Raw genomic sequence first — 8,260 nt, 5'->3', positions numbered from 1 at the left:
CTTACCTCCCTGATACTGTGGATGAAGAACTGAGGAGGAACCTCATGTGAGCACAACTGTCTGGGGATACTCTGGGATGACAGCAATCACTGAGCTCTATGTGACCCTCTCTGTCCTCACTCAGAGTCCTCACCTTGGTTTTTTGCAGGGTCTTGGACGGCTCCCTTAGCTGATCTTAGACATATCTCCTTGGAGCAAGGCTACCATATTCCTGAATGTCCAGAGGAGGAGTTTAGGAAGGCCTCAGTTTTACCTATCTTCCCCAGGGACCCCACCAGGGATGATATCACATATAGGGCTATATGAAATACCATCTGTTCTTTGATGAATGGTCCCCTCAATCCTTAGGTTGCTTATGTGGCTCCTTCCCTTGATTGCCTGGTATCCTCCCTTCTTCAAGCTTGAAGCTTAGAACAATCAGACTAAGGCTCTAATGCACCTGATATTCTGGACTATGGGGGGAGGGAAAAGGTCAGAATGACATATCTCCCCAGGGCTGAACGCAGAGGAAGGTCCTGACACTATGTACCCCCCTCAGTCCTCACTTTAACATCTAGAAGGGCCTGAGTAACTTCTTTTTAATTGGATTCTTATCTCCCTGTGACTACTGAGGATAAAGTCAGGAGCATCTTACCCTGGCAGCCCTGCTGAGGGGACACTAGGGCTTATACCAGGGGTTCTTCTCTGTGGGGTTCTATTGCCCTAAAAGGTGAATTCACTTCGGTCCTTGCTCAAGGTTCTGAACTAAACTCAAAGTCACCCCTAAGACTCCTCCCTCTGCTAACCTGAATTGTCTAGCCTTAGACCAAGGCATGTATGCACCCATCTCCCCCACATATCCATCCCTACCAAAAGGTGAAGTGAGGAGTCATATGGGTCTTATTGCCATTGCAGAAACTTCCCGGAGCTGATATCAAGATCCTGATAGGTAAGAAACAGCAGTATGGGTCCCTGCTGCAGACATCATTCTAGGCTGCTCAGTAAGGCAAAAGCCAGTGGAACCTCAAGCTCTTGCAGCAGACACCTGTGGGACCAACTCCATGTGGGAAAGGAAAACAGCTCAGAACTGGGTCCATCAATGTATGAGACTCAAGGCATACCCAACCTCCCTGGTCAGGGCTAAGGAGTCCCTGACCACTGTTCTATGAGGAGATTCAACCTCTCAGACCTCAATCAGGTTGCCCAGGGCCAGAAAGGGGCAGTGACTCATATTCACCTGCACTAGAGAAGCTCCCAGGAGGCCCAGGATATACACACCAAGGGACAAGATTCAACAACAACAGAACAAAATCCAGCGAGCCCCACAAATAGCAGACTCAAAACACCAGTATAACAGCTGGCACTACGACATTGAGGTTGAACCTCAAAGCAGCAAGTTGGAGGGGAGATCCCTCCCACAAATGGGACACCAACAATCAAGTCCAATTACAATAGGAGAGCCCAAACAACGCACACAAAGGGCATTCCTAGAAGTGAACCAAGAGACTACACCACCAGACCCCTCAAGACACTTTCTACATAAGACCATCCCACAAAGACTGGGAGACATAGCCATTCTATATAATACATAGAAGCAAATACAAAGAGGCAGCTAAAATGGGGAGACAGAGAAACAAGCCCTAAATGAGAGGAGGGTAAAAGGAATCTCCAGAAAAAGAACTAAATGAGATGGAGGCAAGCAACCTATCAGATGTAGAGTTCAAATCAATGGTTATAAAGATGCTTAAGGAACTTGGGAAATAGAGGCCATGAACAAGAACCAGAGAGAAATGAAAAATGATATGTCTGACATTAAGAACACATAGGAAGGGATTAAAAGTAGATTGGATGAAGCAGAAGGTCGAATCAGTAATTTGAAAGACAAGGTAGAAATAAATACCCAATTAGATCAGAAAATAAATAAAAGAATTATATCAGGAAGATAGCTTAAGGGAGCTCTGGGACAATATGAAATGTAACAATGTCTGCATTACGGAATATCAGAAGGGGAAGAGGATGAGCAAGGAACAGAGAACCTGTTTAAAGAAAGAATACAGAGAACTTGTTTAAAGAAATAATGACAGAAAGCTTCCCCAACCTGGTGAAGGAAAACGTCACAAAAGTTCAGGAGACACAGAGAGTCCCAAGCAAGATGAACACAAAGAGATCCAAACCTAGACACATCATAATTAAAATGGAAAATGTTAAAGACAAAGAAAGAATCTTAAAGGTAATGGAGAGGGACAGAAAATTACCTACAAAGGAGTTCTTATTAGAATGTCAACTGACTTCTCAGTAGAAACAATTCAGGCCAGAAAGGAGTGGCATGAAGTACTCAAAGTAATAAAAAGCAAGGGCCTAAGTTCAAGACCACTGTATCCAGCCAGGCTATCATTTAAAATTGAAGGTAAAATAAAAACTTTCCAGACAAAGAAAAAAAGAAAGAAAAGGTTAAAGGAGAATATTACCATCAAACCAGCAAAGCAAGAAAAGTTAAAAGGACTGCTTTAAGAAGAAGAAAAGAAGAGAGAGAGAGAATCATAGGCATAAAGAAAATAAAAATGGCAATAAACACCTATCAATAATAACCTTATTAAATTAATTAAAAGACATAAGGTGATTGAATGGATAAGAAAACATGAGCCACATATATGCTGTCTGCAAGAGACAAACCTCAGAACAAAAGATACACACAGACAGAGAGTGAAGGGATGGAAAAATATATTCCATGCAAATGTTAAGGAGAAAAAAAGCTGGGGTAGCAATACTCATATTAGACAAAATAAACTTCAAAACAAAGGCCACAAGTGAAAAAAATTCCACTTTCATAATACTAAAGGAAATGATTCAACAAGAAAATATAACCCTTGTAAACATATATGCACCCAATATAGGAGCATCCAAGTACATAAAAAACTCTTGATGGTCTTCATGGAAAAGACTGGCAGCAATACAATCATAGTAAGTGGCTTTAACACCCCACTGACATCACTGGATAGATCTTCCAGACAAAAAATTAACAAGGAAACAGAGGCCTTAAATGACACACTAGATTAGATGGATCTAAACAATATTTACAGAACATTTCACCCCAAAGCAACAAAATATACATTCTTCTCCAGTGCACATGGAACATTCCCAAAGATAGGCCACATGTTAAGGCACAAAACAAGTCTATACAAATTCAAGATTTATATAATACCAAGCATCTTCTCAGATCAAAACTGCATGAAATTAGAAATCAACTACAATAAAAAACTCAAAAAACACTAAAATAAATGAAAGCTAAATAGCATGTTATTAAACAATTAATGGATTACCAATGAGAGCAAACAAGAAATTAAAAACTTCATGGAAACAAATGAAAATGAACACACAACCACCGAAACCTATGGGACATGGTAAAAGCAATCCTGAGAGGAAAATTCACAGCACTACAGACCTACCTTAAAAAGCAAGAAAAAGGACTAATAAACTATCTAACTCTACAATTAAATGACTTAGAAAGAGAACAGCAAGAAATGCCCAGAGGTAGTAGAAGGAAGGAAATAATAAAGATCAGAGCTGAAATAAATGACAGAGATAAAAAAAATAACAAAAAAAACAGTACAAAAGAACAATAAATCTAAGAGCTAGTTCTTTGAATAGATAAACAAGATTGATGAATCTCTAGCCAGACATCAAGAAACAAAGAGGAAGGACCCAAATAAATAAAATCAGAAATGAAAGAAGTGATATAACAATGGACACCACAGAAATACAAAGGATTGAAAGCAAATACTATGAAGAACTATATGCCAACAAACTGGAAAACCTGGATGAAATGGACAAATTCCTAGAAACATATAATCTTTCAAAACTCAATCAGGAAGAATCAAAGTAGGCCAATAACAACTGATGAAATTGAAGCAGTAATTAAAAAAACTTCCAGCAAACAAAGGTCCTGGACCAGATGGGTTTGTAGGTGAGTTTAACCAAATATTCAAAGAGGAACTAACACCTATCCTCCTCAAGCTATCTAAAAAGTTCAAGAGGAAGGAATACTTCCAAGCTCTTTTTACGAAGTCCAGCATTATCCCAATTCCAAGACCAGATAAAGATACTACAAAGAAAGAAAATTTCAGGCCCATATCCTTGATGAACACAGATGCTAAAATCCTCAACAAAATACTAGCTAATGAGATAAAGCAATATATTAAAAAGATCATACACCATGGTCAAGAGGGATTTATTCTGGGGATGCAAGGCTGCTACAATATTCACAAATCAATAAATGTGATACATCCATGAACAAATTAAAAGATAAAAACCACATTATCATATTTATAGATGCAAAAATAGCATTATAAAAAATATAGCACCCTTTTTTGGTTAAAAAAGTCTCAGTAAAGTGAGAATAGAGAGATCCTAACTCAACATAATAAACTTACAACCAACATAATACTCAATGGGCAAAAACTAAAAGCATTTCCCCTAAGAATAGGAAAAAGACAAGGATGTCCGCTTCCACCATACTTATTCAACATAATATTGGAAGTCCTAGCTACAGCAATCAGACAAGAAGAGATAAAAGGCATTCATATTGGAAAGGAGGAAGTAAAAGTCTCATTATTCTTAGTTGACATGATATTGAATATAGAAAACTGTAAAGACTCCACCAGGAAACTACAAGACTTAAGAAATGAATTATTTCAGGTAGCAGGACACAAAATTAACATCCAAAACCAATGGCATTTTTATACAGCAATAATGCAGTCTCAGAAAGAGAAAATAAAAAAGTAATCCCATTTACCACTGTAACAACAACAAAATATTCTTAGAAATAAACTTAACCAAGGAGGTAAAAGACCTGTACTTGGAAAACTATAGGACACTGAAAATAAAGTAGAAGAAGATATAAACAAATGAAAGCATATATCATGTTCATGGATTAGAAGAATCAACATCATTAAAATGCCCATACTACCCAAAGCAATCTACAAATTAAATGCAATCCCTATTAAAATACCAATGACATACTTTGCAGGACTAGAACAAATACTCAAAAATTTTATATAGAACCATAAAAGACCCCGAAAAGCTACAGCAATCTTAAGAAATACGAACTAAGTAGGAGGGATCACAATACCAGATATCAAACTATATTTTAAAGCCATTGTAATCAAAACAGCCTGGTACTGGCATAAGAACAGGGGGCCAGGATGAGGAGCAGCAGCGGAGCTATGCCCGGCCCTGGCTGGGGCTCCTCTCAGGCCGCCTGCCACTTTAGCACTGCTACATCTCTCGGGGGATGTCGGACTGCTGGGTTTCAGCCAGGCTGAGGGACCCCACCCAGCATGAATTTCATGCACTGGGCCTCTAGTGAAACTATAAAAATCTTAAGAGGAGAACACAGGCAGTAAAATTTTAGACATCTCACGTAGCAATATATTTACAGATACATCTAGAACAAAGAAAATTAAAGATAAAGAAATGGGACTACATCAAAATATAAAGCTTCTTCACAGCAAAGGAAACCACCATCAAAATGAAAAGGGAATCCACTGCATGGGAGAACATATTTGCCCATGATACATCTGATAAAGCCTTAATATCCAAAATCTATAAAGTACTCATATAACTTAACAAAAGGAAGACAAGCAATCCAATTAAAAAATGGGCAGAAGACCTGAATAGACATTTCTCCAAAGAGGACATACAAACTGACAAGAGGCACATGAAAATATGATCAGAGTTACTAATCATCAGAGAAATGCAAGTTAAAACCACAATGAGATATCACCTCACACCTGTCACAATGGCTATCATTAAAAAAAATCAACAAACAAATGCTGGGGAGGATGTGGAAAAAAAGGAACACTAATTCACTGCTAGTGGGAATGCAGACTGGTGAAACCACTATGGAAAACAGTATGGAGATTTCACAAAAAATTAAAAATGGAACCATCATTTGACCCAGCGATCCCCCCCCCCAAAATTAAAAAAGAATATATGCACCCCTATGTTCATAGAAGCCTTATTTACAATAGCTAAGATTTGGAAACAGCTCAAGTGCCCATCAGTAGGTGAATAGATAAAAAGTGGTGGGACATTTACACTATGAAATACTACACAGCTATAAAAAAAGACTCTCTTACCCTTTGGGTCTGCATGGATGGACCTGGAAAATATTATGCTAAGTGAAATAAGCAAAACTGAGAAAGACAAATATCACATGATCTCACTTATTTGTGTAATCTAATGAAGAAAATAAATTGACTAACAAAGTAAGACCCGAAGCAGGGAGACATGGAACAGACAGATATACCTCCATGTGGGGTTAGTGAGATGAGAAGAGATAAACCAAAGAATTTATATACTTATTAGAGGCCTAATGCACGAAAATTCATGCACTAGGTGGGGGGGTCCCCTCAGCCCGGCAAGCACCCTCTCACAGTCTGGGAGCCCTCAGGGGATGTCCGACTGATGGCTGAGACCTGCTCCCCATGGAGAGCAGGCCTAAGCCACAGTCTGGCCTCCCTCTGTGGGAGATGACCAGACAGGCCAATCAGGGGATGGTGCCAGCACCACCTCCATCACCCTGCTGCTGCCGATGGTTGCCAGGCTCCCTCCCCCATTGCTGTTCCCTCCCTCTACCCGCTGGCATGTTCATTGGCTGGCCTGATGCCACCTTTTCACCTCCCATCAACTGGTCGTTCTGCTGTTCAGTCAATTTGCATATTATGCTTTTATTATATAGGATAGGCATAGCCCATGGACATGGACAATAGGGTAGTGAAGATCTGGGGTGAGTGGATAGGGGCTGGTAGGAGGGGGGAAAAGGGGAGAAATGGGAGATAACTCTAATACTATCAGCAATAAAAAATGTATTTAAAAAAGAATTAGGGGATAGATGGAGATTCCAGCTACTGATGGTTTGGAAAGCTACCAGGTGAAATGAGAAAGCCAACAGGACAACTGAGCAATATTGTAAAGCAATCAAGGGTAGAAAGCATAATTGTGTCACAGAATCAACTCAGATTTATTCACTTGACAAACATTATTGATAAAAATTTCTATTACCACCCAGAATCCTGGACATAGTGTTGCCAGTGGAAACAGGGTCTGTTCATGGAGTGGCAAGAAAAACATTTCCAAGTACCCATGTATAGCAGGTTAAGGTGTAGTGGTAAAATTAAAAAATAAATAAAAAAGATGCTGACAGGAGGCTCAGGTAAAAATCCTCCTTGTCTCCTGGAGCAACCAGCTGGGGAAGTTGGGTGAACTTTCAGTCACCCCCACCTGGGCTCTCCCAGGGTTGCTAGCAGGAACCTGACTTTGGGGAGTCTAGTCTGCTGTGGGGAGGGGCGGAGCATGGCTCGAGGCAGAAACCGTCATTTCTTGGAGCCACCAGCCAGGGAAGTCAGGGGTGCCATTTAAGCCACTCCTGCCTCGAGTGTCTCAGTGCTGATGGCGGGGCCGGGCTCCTTGGAGCTTCCTCTGAAGTCGGGGAGAGGAGCTCTGGCTGCTATATTCCCATAGGGTCCTTCATGGACTCCCAAATGAAGCTGAGCTGTAAACCACTTTGCGGACCTCAGGCCGAACGCCTACCTCTCTGAGATTTCACCAAGAGAATTTTAAAGGCAGTGGATTGGGCCGTTCCTTCCTGGAAACCTATAGGGCTGATGGCCGAAAAGGACGGTGGGGCGTTGTGTGTCGTGAGATAGGAGGTTCCCTCAAACCTTATTCCGTACCCTTCCTTACCTTCCCGTGGCAGAGACTGGCCTCTCTCTGGTGACTGGATGCAGAGGTGTCCTTTCTTACGTGCGGTCTAACCTACTACAATCGCCAGAGATGTAAGTAACTGCGTCACAGGGCCGGCTCCTCCTGCCCCGGGCCACCCTGGAAGCGAATTGGTTGGTGCCCTCTGTCTGATAGTGAGGACGATACCCCTGAGTGGAGTTTCCCCGGTTTGATGGCAGGAGCTGGGCTCCGAGGGGCTTATTCTGCTGTGGGGGAGGGGCGGCGTATGGCCTGAAGCCGAAACCCTGACCAAATGTCCTCCTTACTTCTTGGAGCCACCAGCCAGGGAAGTCAGAAGGGTGTCACTTTCAGCCACCCCTGCCTGGAGTCTCTCAGGGCTGATGGCTGGCTCTGGGCTCCCCGGCGCTTCCCCTGCTGTCGGGGAGCAGAGCTCTGGCCGCCATATTCCCATAGAGTCCTTCACAGACTCTTAAATGGAGCCGAGCTGGAATCCTCTTTCCTGACCTGAGACCCAACACTTAATTCTAAGATCCCAGAA

The sequence above is a fragment of the Myotis davidii genome, unplaced genomic scaffold (genome assembly GCF_000327345.1).
Source record: "Myotis davidii unplaced genomic scaffold, ASM32734v1 scaffold1497, whole genome shotgun sequence".
Lineage (NCBI taxonomy): Eukaryota > Metazoa > Chordata > Mammalia > Chiroptera > Vespertilionidae > Myotis > Myotis davidii.
Note: the sequence above shows the minus strand (reverse complement) of the source record.